General features: G+C 39.1%; 2 pseudogenes; both read right to left on the bottom strand.

Moving 5' to 3' along the window:
• Window positions 1–7,047: 7,047 nt before the first annotated feature.
• On the bottom strand, window positions 7,048–11,252 carry LOC121458821 (annotated as a pseudogene).
• A 218-nt stretch (window positions 11,253–11,470) lies between these two features.
• On the bottom strand, window positions 11,471–17,195 carry LOC121458820 (annotated as a pseudogene).
• Between the last annotated feature and the right edge of the window lie 941 nt (window positions 17,196–18,136).

Below are 18,136 nucleotides of genomic sequence, written 5' to 3'. Positions count from 1 at the left end.
GATATCAGTAATGATTCAGGGATACATTTGAACTCATGAGTACAAGTCCAAGGGTAGATGATGAACTACCAATGTGCTGTTTTTTCAAGAGAATTTAACAATGTTAATTTTAAAATGACTGATAAAAATTATAAGAAACATTAAATACCCCATGTGTGTATTCAAAGAAGTATTTTCATTTATCTGATATGAATGTAATAATTTATGAGAATCAGCAAACATCTGTGTATGTAATTCCATAGCTTGAGGTTCTATAGGAATTGAGGTAAGATTTCTAGTCTTGCTCCCAACAGTGCTTTCCCACTGAACCATTTCAGTGGTGCTCAAATTCAATTTGAATAAATATTACACTAGTAAAATATGTTCATTTTGAGGAGTAGACATTTATTTATAACACTTTTTCAGAACCAAAATTATACACCAGGAAATTGCCTCATTTAGTAAAGATCATTGCTGCTAAGTCTGATGACCTGGGATGTATCTCTGGGTTATGCACAATATCTTTACAAGTTTTCTCATATTTATTTACATTAGCAGTTACCCATAGACATGCCTCAAAGAACTCATTCATTCATGAATAATTTTTAAACCCAAAGAAGTGTCATTAAGGTCATTTGTAGGCAAATATCTCCATAGGTTTAATCACTAGAACGCACCAAGTGGAAGTAGATTATTGATCCCTGCTAGATTTCCTGTCAGTGCTACATACACATCATGGCACAGGGGTATTCACACAAACACACTCCAAACAATTTTAAACAGATGGAACTAACAATGCAAAGAAAGTAACAAATTACTGAGACCATATGAAATAATTTGGCCATTTAAGTTATAGAACAGCAAGAAACATTGCTTATTTTATTATTTCTTTCTCTGATTCAAATCAATTAAAATTAAAATTCAGTACATTTAAAAACACATATTTCAACTGGACATAGAATTTTATGGCCATAATTACAACACACAGGAGTGTGGGCTGGGCTGATCTCAGTGAGGCCAGCATATTCCCCAAAATAAATTCCTGGTATCCACGGCTATGTGAAGGTAACCTGTCTTAGAAATAAGAAAAAAACTTAAATTATGGATCTTTTTTTTTTTTTTTTTTTTTTTGGTTTTTCGAGACAGGGTTTCTCTGTGGTTTTGGAGCCTGTCCTGGAACTAGCTCTTTTAGACCAGGCTGGTCTCGAACTCACAGAGATCCGCCTGCCTCTGCCTCCCGAGTGCTGGGATTAAAGGCGTGCGCCACCACCGCCCGGCCTAAATTATGGATCTTATGTTCATAAAATATGAGTGGTTCTTGGTTGGTCAGTACAACCACCTTGTTTTCATTTATTGGTGGCACCAACTATTGGTGACAGTAAAAATAAAATCACTTTTGTATGCTTACACATAACAAATTTCTCTTATCCCGACTTTTGTTTATAGACCACAATTAACCATCATGCATTTAACTAATTCATCATTCTGAACTATCAATTAATCAGATACAATTAAAAACAGGAGATGGAGCAATCCACAGTAGAAGTCAGCAAACATGTCTTTAACTCCAGAACTTTGTGGTAAATTTTTATAGGGTCTAGTGTGTGGTAATCAAGTAGATCAGTGGTACTGACTAAGAAAGTACATTTCCGGGAAGGAGTTGGAGGTAATTCCCAGTAATGCTGCCCAGAAATTATTCAAGATGCGGTCATGTTGAATAACAGACCAGACATGGGCTGGAGCCACAAACAAATGCATGACCTTGATACCTGTGGGTTTCTGTCATAGAGAATTAAGTCAGGGCTCCACACATTTTTTGATTTACTGAAATACAGAGAAAGTGGCCAGCAGGTGCGTGACCTGAGCCCTCAGGTCAGATAGAGAAAGAAGACACACAAACAGTAAACTTAGGATCTCTTAAGAGAGCTGCTTGATTTGTTGCTAATGCTGAGTCATGAAGCCCTTGGTTGAAGGAGGCAAGCCTCTGGTCACTGCTAATAAGCATAGCCCACCAAAGAAAAGGCAATTACAAAGACATTGCATTTGACTATGTTTTTGGGTGTTCAGAATTTTTTCAAGTTATTTCAGATTTTTTGTGAAAGTTTTGGCTACACATTGGAATGCCATTTGTGAACAGACTTTTTTTTTCCTAACTGCCAGCTCAAGATTACCAAACAGAGGCTTTTAAGATTTTAAGAATTGAAAATGTTTACCCAAAAATCATAGTTATTACTAGCCTGCTCTTACATTTTAAATTAACCCATATTCCCCATTTAGTGTCTTCCACTGGTAGAACATTTATCAGCATGGCACATTCATGTCTTCCTCCCTCTGCCTCATTCCCAGCTTCTGGCCTATCAGTGTTTTATTAAACCCATTTGAGTGACAAATCATTGGAGTATACAAGAGAATTATTCCAACATAGATGTTACTTAGAAATGGGATTTAGTTTACCAAAAACCTTAGTACTCATGGAACTGTGACTTCATTTTTATGTAAAATCTACTCAATGGCTGGGAATGTTCATGTTACAAATATAAATAAGCATACGTAAACATTTAGAAAGCTACACAAAGTTAGTATTGATTTGTATGTATATTTGTAGGTGCAAGTGTATATCTGTGTGGAGATGTATGTATGTGTATGATTCTGTATGTGTTTATGATGGGGACGCTCTATTAACCAATCATGCCTAGTTAAGACATGGCTACCTGGAACCCAGGAAGAAAACTGGGACTTACCAGGTGCTCACTCCAAAGCTACAGAGAAACCCTGTCCCGAAAAACCAAAAACAATAAAAAAAGAAAAATATGGTACAGTTGATGATTAATATGTACAAATTTTACTTATAGCACAAAATACATTAATCCAAGTTAAAAAAATTTGCAAACTTGATGATCAAGTAGAACAGAAATGTTTAAATAAATTTCTGTAGAGTACAATGGTGAAATGCAACAGATAGAAATCATTTTTAAAGAATTATTGGATTATAGGAAATTATCATGATGTAATCAATGGGAGGGGAAATATGCAGACCATAAAACATTGTATTAACTTCTGTCCTAATCATATTTTTTTTTAATTATTGTCCTATGGATATATGTTTAGGTCTAGAAAGTTCTGGAAAATTGTGGTGAGATAGTAATAGTTGCTTCCTTTCTGGGCAATGTGGTTACAGATAACTACTCTTCTTTTCACCTTTTTAGTAATGTTAGGTATTTCTAAAAAAATATGGCCTTGGACCAAAGAAATGATGGAATTCTTTTTAAGAAAGCAGGGGACACCTTGTTCCAAACAGATGGGCTCCATGAGGGTGTAAGTGATGGAGATGGTGATGCAAGCTCAGCCATGTGGAAAGATAGACAGAGAGGGTCAAAAATAAAAGTAGGAAATATTGACATGGATGAATAAAATAGTTGGGAGAAGGACATATGTGGGATAGAATATGTGATTTACCTATACTATTTGCCATCCTAGAAAAGGGTGAGGAAGAGGGAAGACTGTGGGCTTCAGGAGATTTCTTGGATGGGTAGAGATGCTACTGCCATCTACTGTGGTGCAAAAAACATGTGCAACACAGGTAGCCTGTGCTGGGGAACTCCTGCAGTCAATAGCCTTTAAAATACCTGCCCACCTTGGGCATCATCTCATGTATGATAAATACAGACAAAGCCTCTTGGCTGTTGGATTTGGTTCCCATTCCCATTGCTCACAGAAGGCTCTGGACTAGTATTCTTTCTGTTAGTTTATTTCCAGATTAGTAAACCTTTGTTATCTCTATTCTGGACTATTTAGGAACTCTTTGTACAACAACAAATTGGTGACCAAATGGCCAGAATCCTCACTATTGCTGGGTCTCTCCTGCAGCCTTCTCCCACCACACACAGCTGAACTACCTCTCTGCAACTTAACCACCTCCCCTCTGGCACACAGCTGTGCACCATTATGTTGGCCTCCTGAGTCGGAGCTGGGGCATGGCGTCCCCCTGAGGCGTCTGCTCTGGAGAGGAGAGCTGTGGAGTCTGAGCTCACTTCCTCTTCCTCCCAGCATTCTGTCCTGTTTATTCCTCCCATCTATCTTCTAACCAATGAGGACCAAGCAGTTTCTTTTTATTTAACCAATGACCTTCCTCCATCATTTCCCCTTTTTCGGTTTAAACAGAAAAAAAAAAAGGCTTTAACTTTAACATAGCAAAATTACATATGACGAAACAGTTATCAAGTAAAAGTTACAATAATCTTTATCATAACTAAGGAAAACTATAAATATAACTTACTATTCTTAACTCCATCAAAGACACCAGAAAGATACAATACTACCTAAGCAAACAAGAAAAAGGCAACTTTTAAAACTCTAGAAATGACAGAGACATCTTGCTGCCTGGACAGTCACCCAAACAACAACAAAAACAAAAAACAAAAAAACCAGACACTAAAATTCTAACTAACCCAATTTATTTATTTATTTATTTATTTGTTTGTTTATTTATTTGGTTTTTTCTTTTTTTTTTTTTTTTTTTTTTTTTGGTTTTACGAGACAGGGTTTCCCTGTGGCTTTGGAGCCTGTCCTGGAACTAGCTCTGTAGACCAGGCTGGTCTCGAACTCACAGAGATCTGCCTGCCTCTTCCTCCCGAGTACTGGGATTAAAGGCGTGCGCCACCACCGCCCGGCCCCCTAATTAACCCAATTTAAAAATGGATGGGGAGCTGAACTGAACAGAGAATTCTTAACAGAAGAAGTTCAAATGGCCAAAAGACACTGAAGGTCATGTTCAACTTCCTTAGTGATCACAGAAATGCAAATCAAAACAACTTTGAGATACCATCTTACACCTGTCAGAATGTCTAAAATCAAAAACACCAATGATAGCCTTTGCTTGAAAGGGTGTGGAGTAAGGGGAATGCTCACTCATCCACTGCTGGTGGGAATGCACACTTGTGCAACCATTTTGGAAATCAGTGTGGTGGTTTCTCAGGAAATTCAGAATCAACCTACCTCAGGATCCAGCAATACCACTCTTGGGAATATACCCAAGAGATGCCCAATCATACTACAAAAGCATTTGTTCAACTATGTTCATAGCAGCACTATTTGTAATAGCCAGAACCTGGAAATAACCTAGTGGCACCTCAATGGAAGAATGGACAAAGAAAGTGTGAAATATATATACATTAGAGTACTACTCAGTAGTAAAAAAAATATATATGACATGTTGAATTTTGCATGCAAATGGATGGAAATAGAAAACACTATCCTGAGTGAGATAACCCAGACCCAAAAAAATGAATTTAATATGTACTCACTCATTTGTGGACACTAGCCATAAACCAAGGACATTAAGGCTATAGTTCACAAGCCTAGAGAAGCCAAATAGCAAGGTGAACCCAAAGAAAATCATATATAGATCCTCCTGGAAATTGGAAGTAAACAAGGTTTCTGGGCAAAAGTTGTGAGCATAGGGGTGGGGGTGAATTGGGGGGAAGGGGAGAGGGGTAGAGGAAAGGGAGAAAGAAAGGTCTGACAAGTGCTTGCGGGAGGGGAAGGGTGGAGATGGAGGAAGGGCAGATATAGGAGCCTGGAAGAAGATACCTACATTAAGGAATCCATTTTAGGGTTCGCAAGAGACTGGGCTCTAGAGGGGATCCCATGTGACCACCGGGATATCGCCAGCTAGGTCCTTGGACAGCAGAGGAGACGATGCCTGAACTATCCTTGCCTCACTATCACACTGATGATTATCTCGAATATCACCATAGAATCTTCATCCAGCGATGGATGGAGATAGAGACAGAGACCCTCATCAGAACAATGGACTGAGCTCCTAAGGTTCAGTTGAAGGGCAGAAGGAGGGAGAACATGAGGAAAGAAGTCAGGACCGCGAGGGGTTGGTCCACCCACTGAGACAGTGTGCCTGTTCTAATGGGAGCTCACCAAATCCAGCTGGACTGGGTCTGAATGAGCACGTGATCAAACAGGACTCTCTGAATGTGGCTGACAATGGGGGCTGACTGAGAAGCCATTGCTAAAGACACTGGGACTTGTTTTATGGCATGTTCTGGCATTTTGGGACCTTAAGTCTATTTGGATGCACAGCTCCCTAGGCCTGGATATAGGGGGGACGGCCTTGGACTTCCCATATGGCAGGATTCCCTGCCCTCTCTCAAGCAGGAGAGGGAGGGAGGAGGTAGATTGGGGAGTGGGAGGGGATTGGGAGGAGGGAAGGAAGTGTAAATATTTGAATGGAAAAATAAAAAAAAGAAGGAAATAAAGAAGGAATGAGCAAAACAAAATATTAGAAACCAAGGACACAGGAGGGAGATAATGAGAGGAGAAAATAGCTTTGAGCCTAAAGGAAAAGAGGGTTCAACTGCTCTCGAATGAGTGCTGATAATAACTGCCTCACAAGAAGAACACATGGTAGGGAGTTCAGGGAAGATTTAAACACACATTTGTCAATTGTGTGTGACTGTGAAAGTCTGGGAGAAGACTGGGATCTAGGCAGGCAGGCAGGCAGCTGTGAGGTCCTGCTGATGAGCATCTTTTTCATCTTGAGGGTAGTAAGGAGCCATTTGTGACTGTCAGTCAGGAAATGATGCACCCTTAAATAGTAATTAAAATGGTACTCCCAGCGACCCACTGGTACTGGTACTGGTCATACTATGTAGCACAAGATGACATTAATTTAACCATCAATCTGCCTTAACTTCACAAATGCTGGTATTATAGTTGTGAATGAAGGGACCTAACCAAGGCTGAAGTCTTTTTTTTTTTTATTTTCCGAGACAGGGTTTCTCTGTAGCTTTGGTGCCTGTCCCGGAACTAGCTCTGTAGACCAGGCTGGCCTCGAACTCCCAGAGATCTGCCTTCCTCTGCCTCCCGAGTGCTGGGATTAAAGGTATGCACCACCACTGCCTGGCCAAGGCTGAAGTCTCAAGATTAGATCAGATTAAGGTGCTGGGTACTAGCTCAGGCAAGTTCAGGACAGGAGAAAAATTGGGGAGTCACACTGACAATTTTAGTGAGACTTAGTCTGTGTCTCTGCAGTGGAGGTTCCCAGAGTTCTATAATCTACTCTGCATTGGTATTGGCATTTGATGACATACAGAGAAAGTCAAGATCCCTATCTTTGCAGATCACTGCCTGCTTTATGGGTGTGAGCACAATGCTGAGGACTGTGAAGACCATGTTAGAGATACAGTCCTTTATGTTTAAAGGCTTCAAGTACATGAACATGATGATGCTATAGAAAAATAGGACCACAGCAAGGTACTCCAAGCAAGTGAAAAAGCATTTGCAAGGCCTGCTGGCTGAGGACACCTTCAGGAAGGTGACCAGGATTGGCATGTTGGAAAGGCAAATGAGGTACTTGAGTAGAGGCAGCAGAAGAATGGCACCCACAGGGACAAAGTCATTGCTGACTGATGTGTCACCACAGGCCAGCTTCAGCACACCCAGGACCTTGCAGGTGAAGTGTCTGAATACTTGGTGGCAATTCAATGGCACTCTCATGGCAATGACTGTTTCTGTCTCCAACCTGAAGAGGTAGAGTACCCAGAAGACTCTTGGAGGCATTGAGCAAAACCTGTTGTTTGTGTGCATGGGTACCTACGTAGCTGACAAATAGCAAGGTAGTGATCACAGGCCATGATGACAAGCAGCAGGCATTCTGTGGAGCCTGTGGAATGTCTCAGATGCATCTGGATGTCACAGCCATTAGAGAAGATGGTCTTCTGGGATGAGAGAAGGTGGAACAGCATCAGAGGCACAAAGGAGATGTGTAGCAGATTCTCTAAATGGAAATATTACTCAGAAATTGTATATGAGTGTGTGTAGGCAGAGATCCAACATGCACACGACCATGAAGGCAGTGTTCCAAGCAGGGTTACCAGATACATAACTGAGCACAGAAGAAAGAGTAGAGGCTCCAGGGATGAGTAGTCAGAAAATTCCTTCAAGATAAACTCAGAGACTTTTGTCCTGCTTCTCAGCTACATTGTTGGGAGCAGTGAGACCCCAGATCCTAAATTTCTTATAATCTTCTGATCTGAGTGCCTACAGCTGCTCTGAGCATGAGACCTTCAGGAGTTCCTGATGGTTTTTGGTGGGTTTGGCTGGGGTGTGGCTATCTGTATATAATCTGTCCCTAGACACAATAAAGGGGGCATTCTTGGGGAATTCAAGGATGACCATGTTGCTGTCTCTCTGTCTGTGTATATTAACCTCCAGCCCCTTGCCCGAAGCTCAGTTACTGGGTGCGCGGCAATTGGAGGTCTTCCACCGAGATTTGATCAATTGGAGGTCCTAGCAGAGATATCGGGAACAAGGGAATGCTGAGAGGTCACCCTCAGAAGGTGAGGGTGGATTGGGGTATATGTGTTAATCTTGACATCCTTCGCTCAGTTTGGCAGCATGTGGACCCAACCAAGAAAGAGAGGTAAGCAAACAGACTTTTCCCCAGCCGGAGGGGACGTATATATTGGGAATAGATAATGTATATACCTTAAAAAGATAAATGTGTACAGATGTATGATATGTTGATTCTGTTGTCTTTTGTGTTCTGGACTGGAGAAAGACATTTGATTCTAGGAACTACTAAGAAAGTATCTTGACTTTAAAATATGGGCTTAAGAATTTGATGTTTTCCCGGGCGGTGGTGGCACACGCCTTTAATCCCAGCACTCAGGAGGCAGAGGCAGGTGCATCTCTGTGAGTTCAAGACCAGCCTGGTCTACAAGAGCTAGTTCCAGGACAGGCTCCAAAACCACAGAGAAATGCTGTCTCGAAAAAGTAAAAAAAAAAGGGGGGGGGGGATATATTACCTAAGTAAATGAGAAATAAGCAACTTACAAAACTCTAAAAATCACAGAGACATCTCACTTCCTGGACAGTCACCCAAAGTTTCTCTGTACAGTTGGGGCATCCATCTTCGGCCTACAGGGCCATAGTTTCCAGCAGACATTTCAATGAAGCAGGAAATTTCAAAGGCAGTTCAGTCTCTATCTGCTGTGTCCTGCAGAATGTCTCGCAGACTCTTATATGAATCAGAAACCCCAAAGGATCATCTCACCTTTAGGCAAGTTCAGCAGTCCTCTCTCTGAGGGTCTTCTGTGTCCAGTTTATACAGTACTCCAGGCAAGAGCAGTTTCTACCCAAATGGCTATCAAACTCCATAAGGAGGCTCTTCAATGCCCATCTTCCTCTTGAAGTAGCTGATGTTGCCAGGAGCAGATGTGTCTCATTGCCATGCAAAACCCTAAGTTATTAAAATATTTTACATGCCATATTCTGCAGTCTTTGTAGATATGTAGAATGCCTATCTAAAATATATCTATGCACATATAAAGAATCTAATATGACTACAAACTTGACTATTATAGATGAATATCTATTAATAACCTATATACATTACAGTTTTAAATAAACTACACAATCACAATACCTTAATCAATATCAGAAATATATACACACAGAACAAAATTGACCTTAAATTAGTATCAGTAAACCAAGATTTATATCAATCCAAATTATTTATGTCTATATCACCCTTGAAATGTAAAAGAACATTTATAAACAATATTTGGTAATATGGACGTAGATATTTCTCCAAACTGCTTCCTGCTGTATAGGGGCACTGTTAAGCAGGTCTTTGAGAGTATAACCTGTGTGCTAGATTTGTCTCAGTCAGCAGCTGAGTTAAGCAATTTTCTGAAGGTGGTCACAGCAACCTTTCAGGAGGGCGTGGTCTATCATACCATATTAGAATAGAAGCAATCCATAGGGTCTTATCCTGTGAAAACAAAAGAAGAATCTCTCTTCCAAAGTTTCATATCCTTAGATCCAAATTCTGAAGTCAAGGTATTTTCAAAATATCTATCTTGGATTAGTTCAGCAGCATTTATAAACAAATATCTTTTGGCAGATGTTGCTCTTTCCTCACCATTAAAACAATTCAAAGAGAGCACAATAGCATACAGTATCAAGATTCTCTGTGTAGTTTCCATCTTTGTGGGGCTTTACTTTAACCTCTATATCTTTTATAATTTTATTTTATATTCTCTGTATATCTTTTTTTTAAATATTTATTTATTTATTATGTATACAATATTCTGTCTGTATGGATGCCTGAAGGCCAGAAGAGGGCACCGGACCTCATTATAGATGGTTGTGAGCCACCATGTGGTTGCTGGGAATTGAACTCAGGACCTTTGGAAGAGCAGGCAATGCTCTTAACCTCTGAGCCATCTCTCCAGCCCTTCTCTGTATATCTTTGTCCTGGAATAACTCTGTAGACCAGGCTGTCCTTGAACTCTCAGAGATCTGCCTGTCTCTGCCTCCCAGGCACTGGGATTAAAGGCATGTGCTACCACACCTCGAAGTCACAGAAGTCAACCTCCCTCTGCCTCCCCAGTGTTGGGATTAAAGGTGTGTACTACCACACCCAACTACTCTCTTTCTTCCCTTTTTTTGTTTTTTACTTTAAGAACTTTAACTTTTAGCCTGCATATATTTTTAACACACTGTAAATCATTTAAAGGTTTTCTTTGTTTTTGAATCTCTCTTTACTATATATCTCCCTCTCTTTTTCTGACCACATGAGCTTTTAAACTACTGAGCAATATGGGCAGGATTAAAGCCGTGGCTTTGGTGGCTAGATCCAGTGCGTTCCTTAGCTTTCAGCCTCATGGTGGAGGTACCAGCTGTAGCAATGTTTATTGCCACAAGTCTATTGCGTTTCAAGGTCCCTGCCAGCAAGCAAACTGCAGCATTCTACTCCCAGACCACACTCAGTTAACTGCCTGCCTGACTGAAAGAGTCAGAATCTGCCCTGGCAGGACAGCCCAGAAGGGGGCATTTTAAAATGTCACTTGTTTCCTGCTACTGCAGAAAACAAACAAGCATTCAGTTGGCTTTTATCAAGACCATTTAAGTGTTTCTTGGCAGCACCTCTTAAGAGCTGCAGGGTTTTGCAGCTAAAGCTCAGTCAGGAAGCCTCTCTTAGATGAGAGTGCTTGCTTGCCTCTAGCAAGCAGAGCACAATGAGAAATTGCTACTACCAAGAAAACATGCTTTATTCTTTCCCAAGCTTTCTCAGTCTTTATGTGGAAGTAGTTGTCCACATGGGCACCATTCTGTTAAAGGAGCTGCTGTCCACTTCCAGCCACCCAGTTCCCAGCTGCATGGCTAGCTTATGCCCCAAAATAACAACACACAAATTGTATTAATTAAACACTGCTTGGCCCATTATATCTAACCTCTTCTAGCCTAATTCTCATGTATAAATTTAGCCCATTTCTAATCTGTGTAGCACCACAAGGTGCGCTTACCAGGAAAGATTCAGCATAGTGGACCTGGTGGCTGACTGCTTGGCATCTTCCTCGGACAAGAGAGGAAATGATGTCTGCTTCACTTGCCTCTTCAGCCCAGCATTCTGTTCTGTCTACTTCACCCACCTAAGGGCTGGCCTATCAAATGGGCCAAGGCAGTTTCTTGATTAAACAATGACCTTCCTCCACCTACCACAAATTTCATTCATCATTATCTCTACAGTAGGTGTTATTTTATGCCTTTCAAGAGTACAGGGGTCAGTAAAGGTCTTACCACACTGATTTCACTCAGAAGGTTTTTTTCTTGTGTGCATTCTTTTATGAATGTGAAGACTAGTTTCATATTCAAAGGTGTTAACACACTGATTGCATTCATAGGGTTTCTCTCCAGTATGTGTTCTTTTATGTTTTTGAAGAGCACTGTTGTCAGCAAAGGCCTTAGCACACTGATTACATTCATAGGGTTTCTCTCCAGTATGTGTTCTTTTATGCACTTGAAGATGACTACTATGTGCAAAGGCCTTACCACACTGATTACATTCATAGGGTTTCTCTCCAGTATGTGTTCTTTTATGTTTTTGAAGAGCACTGTTGTCAGCAAAGGCCTTAGCACACTGATTACATTCATAGGGTTTCTCTCCAGTATGTGTTCTTTTATGCACTTGAAGATGACTACTATGTGCAAAGGCCTTACCACACTGATTACATTCATAGGGTTTCTCTCCAGTATGTGTTCTTTTATGCAATTTAAGCGAACTATGATGTGCAAAGGCCTTAGCACACTGATTACATTCATAGGGTTTCTCTCCAGTATGTGTTCCTATATGCAACTGAAGATGACTATGACGTGCAAAGGCCTTGCCACACTGATTACATTCATAGGGTTTCTCTCCAGTATGTGTTCTTTTATGCAATTGAAGATGACTATGACGTGCAAAGGCCTTGCCACACTGATTACATTCATAGGGTTTCTCTCCAGTATGTGTTCTTTTATGTTTTTGAAGAGCACTGTTGTCAGCAAAGGCCTTAGCACACTGATTACATTCATAGGGTTTCTCTCCAGTATGTGTTCTTTTATGACTTTGAAGATGACTGTGCTGGGCAAAGGCCTTACCACACTGATTACATTCATAGGGTTTCTCTCCAGTATGTGTTCCTATATGCAACTGAAGATGACTATGACGTGCAAAGGCCTTGCCACACTGATTACATTCATAGGGTTTCTCTCCAGTATGTGTTCTTTTATGCAATTGAAGATGACTATGACGTGCAAAGGCCTTGCCACACTGATTACATTCATAGGGTTTCTCTCTAGTATGTGTTCTTTTATGCACTTGAAGATGACTACTATGTGCAAAGGCCTTAGCACACTGATTACATTCATAGGGTTTCTCTCCAGTATGTGTTCTTTTATGACTTTGAAGATGACTGTGCTGGGCAAAGGCCTTACCACACTGATTACATTCATAGGGTTTTTCTCCAGTATGTGTTCTTTTATGACTTTGAAGATGACTGTGCTTGGCAAAGGCCTTACCACAGTGATTACATTCATAGGGTTTCTCTCCAGTATGTGTTCTTTTATGCAATTTAAGCGAACTATGATGTGCAAAGGCCTTACCACAGTGATTACATTCATAGGGTTTCTCTCCAGTATGTGTTCTTTTATGACTTTGAAGATGACTGTGCTGGGCAAAGGCCTTACCACAGTGATTACATTCATAGGGTTTCTCTCCAGTATGTGTTCTTTTAAGTTTTTGATGAGCACTGTTGTCAGGAAAGGCCTTAGAACACTGATTACACTCATAGGTTTTCTCTCCAGTATGTGTTCCTTTATGAGTTTGAAGAACACTGTATTGAGTAAAGTCTTTACCACACTGATTATATTCATCGGGTTTCTCTCCAGTATGTGTTCTTTTATGCCTTTGAAGATGATTGTGATGAACAAAGGTTTTATCACATTGCTTAATTTTAGAGCATTTTTCTCCGGTATGTATTTTTTCATTCCTTAGAAGATGAGCGTTATAAGAGGAAGCTTTAGCACAGTGAGAATATACGGAAAATGTCGCTCCAGTTTGATTTCTTTCAATCCTGCAAGGATAATTTACGCATGTAAAAGTTTCACCACATACAATGCACTGTTAAACCTCATATCTATAGGAATTAACTTCATATTTTTTCCAATTGTAAAAAGGAATCAAACATTATGGTTTTATAACTTTGTTTTAAATCATGTTTTGTTCACCCATTAGGGGTCATTTTGCATCTCAAAAAATATCTCTGATGATAATTTCCTCTGTACCATGGTTTACCTTTTCATCTATACCTATATTTTTCTATTATATTTTTTACATTTTTGAAGAGAACTGTATACACTGAGTGCTTTACCAACTTTACTACATTTATAAATTTTACTATATTGTGAATCATTATACATTTGCTAAGTGAACTAAGACATCTAAAAGTATTTGCACAGACCTAGAACTCATCGTGGCTTTTTCGTAATGTGAGTTTATGTATTAACAATGATGGTAGAAAATGAATTAACTTTGTATTCTTGGATCAAATTCAACAAGTATACTCTACATAGGAACTATATTTTATCTTCTTAATTGTTCTTAAGGAGAGGTATGCTAAATCTTTCCATATCCCTATGCTCATACTCTTATGTCAAGAGTAACATATGATATATATATATAGGAAAGGAAGAATAGTCATTAAAAGATTTCCACATTGAATCCTCACGGTTTGAATTTCTGCTCTTTACAGACGTGTGGTGTAGATATTAAGGTTTCTCCACAACATCTGCCCCTTGATCCTTGACTCCAACAGCTGCTTTCATTAAACTTAACACAGTCACAAAAACTATATGAGTAATACAAGACTTACCATGGGCTATTGATTTAGTAGAAAGTTTTGCAGCTATATTCATCATCACTGAAATGTTTATACATTTTCTGTCATAAGTAACAAGAAACAAACAGACTGGCAGATGTATAATATAGCTCTCATGGTTAATGGTAAAATCTGTTTAGTCATTGCTTCCTTGACTTTTTCTTAAATGAATGCCTTGCAAATGCAATTCACATACAGGAAATTGAGCTATATGGATTTGTGAGAATTTAATAACCCTCAATGCATTTAAAACTATGCTTATTTACACTGTTGCTTTGTTTAAAAGTGTCATAAGACATTACAAACTCATCAGAGGCACATTGTTATAAACTTGCATAAGAAAATTACCTTGCATGCCTTCTACACCATTGACAATGTTCTTCAGTGTTATGGTCTTCCCAAATGTATCCTAAAATACAGTACCAGAATATGTATGTTATATTATTTAACATTGTGAAATAATTAGCCTATTATTCTAAGAACTATGACTGTGTTATTCACCTCATTCTCCTTCTTTCTAAATCAAATTACAGAACAACAACATAAACCAAGGAAGAGTTTTCTCCATATTTTGAAACATGAAAGAAATTTATTTTTACCGATAGTAGTGAGGTTCCTGTAGGTCTCCAGCATCACATCTTTGTAGAGATTCTTCTGGGAAGCATCCAGCAAATCCCACTCTTCCTTAGTGAAGTTGATATGCACATCATCATAGGTCACTGCCTTCAAAAATATACCACACATGTGTACAATGTAAGCATGAAGTGGCAACATTGGAATGCATACTTCTTTGAAAATACAGTTGTATGATTCTGGTGTTATCCACTCTTATTCCATGACATAGACAGTCACTTTAGAAGGAAATTTAAAAAGAGAGTCAATTCTTTTATTTCTGTTCCCTTTGTACCACCTAATAAGAGAAATATCTATTCATAGGGAGAGAAAAACAGAAAAGATCAACAGTACATTGTATGCATGAGAATATTGAAAAAAAATTACTGACTACAGAAAGGAAAAGAAGATGGACAAACTAGGTGTATTGAAGTATTGTGCCTTTAACCACAACACTCAGAAAACAGAGGTGGGAATGTTTGTCTCTGAATTGAATGCCAGTCAAGTCTAAGCAATCAGGTCCAGGAGAGGTGGAAATACACATTGAGACCCTGTTTCCATTGCAAACCGGAATGAAACAAACAATGGGATAGAAAGAACTGACAGACTTTTATTGAACTTCCCACAAAGAATTGTTTTCACTCCCGTTAATGACTCAGAATACTCAGGCAGTATTAATGTCATGAATACATGGCATCTTGGCAATCAGAGTGATGCCCTCTGTCTATTTTTAAAATTCAAGAAATTATGTAGCTCAGCATAGCAGCATATACTTGACATAAAAAATACCTATATTCTATCACCATCATCCAATAACATAATAACAAATAGAGCCAGGAATGATGCCTCCCTTTAGTTACAGGAATTGAGAGCCACACAGTTACTCAGATACGCAAACGAAACAATTAAAACAGCAGGTTACCAAACTCCTGAGGACTGAATAACAACTGTTTCTGCTATATCTTATGTGATTTAGAAATCGAGCCCATAATGATGTTAAAAGCATTTTAGTATAAGTAGGAAGCTGGCGGATTAATGTCAAGCATAACACAGTAGATTTAAAAATCAGGAAATTACTTGAGGGTATTGAGATTCATTGGATACAATGAAGAATTTTATATAGAAGGGCTTCATCTACTAAAGATCCACAGAAAATTGAAAGAAAACCACTATGGAGAGAAACTTGTTCAAATACATGATCTTTTCTGGGAGGTTGTTCATTCAGTCAAGTACATTGTGAACCCAGTTACTATTAGTTCATGGTCAACAATGGAAAAAATGCATTTAGTCATTTCAATGATTCCCATTTAATGTTGCTTCAAGAAGGATGCTTTAAAGAAATACAACACCAGCGCAATATTGAGAAATAAATGTATACTTATTTAGGGATGGACTCTTAAATCAGAATCTTATGCTTGAACAGAGATCAGAATCTGAATCACACAGCCACAAAAGAGGCCAAACTCATGCTCTACATTGGCAAGTATAGTGTAAGATGCCATGCCCCAATGGGCGGGAAACCACTGGCTGTAATTCTTTCTACAGCATCTTTCCCTTTTGTATAAATAAGAGAGTTCTTTTTTTTTGGTTTTTTTGTAATAAGAGAGTTCTAAGCCCAATAAAAAATTATACACAATAAGAATAATATATTCAACAATTTGAGCATCCTAAGTAGTTTAATTCTTGTTTAATAAATAATTTGGACATGTTATGAGAGGAAAGTAACTACAAGTATCTAGTTTTCAACCCCATTGAATCTGAGAAGGGAAATATTACTTGGGTAAGCAGGAAGTGCAATCAAGCAACTTTTCAAAATGGGCAACAGGGCTGGAGAGATGGCTCGGAGGTTAAGAGCACTGACAGCTCTTCCAGAGGTCCTGAGGTCAATTCCCAGCAACCACATGGTGGATCAGAGTCATCTATGGTGAGATCTGGTGTCCTCTTCTGGCAAGCATACATGGAAGAATGTTGTATACATAATAAATAAATAAATCTTTAAAAAAAAACCAAATGAGCAACAAATTACAGAGACAACTGGCTACCTGGGCAATAATGCAAAGTCTCATTTGCAGCGTTGAAGGGACCAACTTTTGCTAAGACCTAGAATAACTGACAGATCATTTTCAGAGGGAGGAAATTTTTCAAAACCATCTTACCCTGGCTTGTCAAGATTTTTTTTTTTTTTTTTTTTTTTTTTTTTTTTTTTTGGTTTTTCGAGACAGGGTTTCTCTGTGGTTTTGGAGCCTGTCCTGGAACTAGCTCTTGTAGACCAGGCTGGTCTCGAACTCACAGAGATCCGCCTGCCTCTGCCTCCCAAGTGCTGGGATTAAAGGCGTGCGCCACCACCACCCGGGTTCTTGTCAAGATTTAACAGACCTGTTTATCCATATTCAGACACAATCTATCTTTTCAGTAGTTGAGGCATGAGCATGTTTTTGTCCAAAAGACAGTTTTGCCAAGAAAAAAACAAGCTCCAAGTGGAGTGCTTTTGGTGCTCAACATTCTCTCTGGAATAGATCATTGCTACCAGGAGCAATAATGCCTCACTTCAACAGAACTCTAAGTTAGTTAAATGCCATATTCTACAGTTCTTTGAAGTGGTTGAAGATTACCTATCTATGCAGAATATAATCTCTACTTATCTAAAGAACCTGATTATTCTAAGTATGACAAATATAGATGACTATTGTTCTAGATTTCATATGAGAATATTATACAATATTGCAACAAATGAGGACAATGACCTCAAAATGTAAACAATGTATAGGTATCTGGATCAGTGGTAGAAATGTGCATTGCAATATGATAAATATGTATCAATATATAAAATATTTTAAAGAGAGGTAGTAGCATGAATGCATATAATATTCAATATGACTTAACATTATATCAATATAAGAATCTATACAAATGGTTGGGCGGTGGTGGCAAACTCCTTTAATCCCAGCACTCGGGAGGCACAGTCAGGAGGATCTCTGTGAGTTTGAGGACAGCCTGGTCTACAAGAGCTAGTTCCAGGACAGGAACCAAAAGCCACTGAAAAACCCTGTCTCGAAAAGTCAAAAAAAAAAATCTATACAAATGCAATTGCCTATAAATTATACCTCACAAGCATTCACTCTATTACTCACTATTATTAGTGTGTGGAAGCTCAGACTAATCTATTATTTCATCCAATTTTCCCATTTTTTTTGAAAGAGATCCCCGAGCCTTTAAAATTTCCCTTCCTGCCGGGCGGTGGTGGTGCATGCCTTTATTCCCAGCACTTGGGAGGCGGAGGCAGGCGGATCTCTGTGAGTTTGAGACCAGCCTGGTCTACAAGAGTTAAT

Source organism: Microtus oregoni, unplaced genomic scaffold (genome assembly GCF_018167655.1).
Source record: "Microtus oregoni isolate MIOR12 unplaced genomic scaffold, Mior012 000018F_ref0000195, whole genome shotgun sequence".
NCBI classification, from domain to species: Eukaryota; Metazoa; Chordata; class Mammalia; order Rodentia; family Cricetidae; genus Microtus; species Microtus oregoni.
The sequence above is the reverse complement of the archived record's forward strand: the minus strand, read 5'-3'. Positions and strand labels throughout refer to the sequence as shown.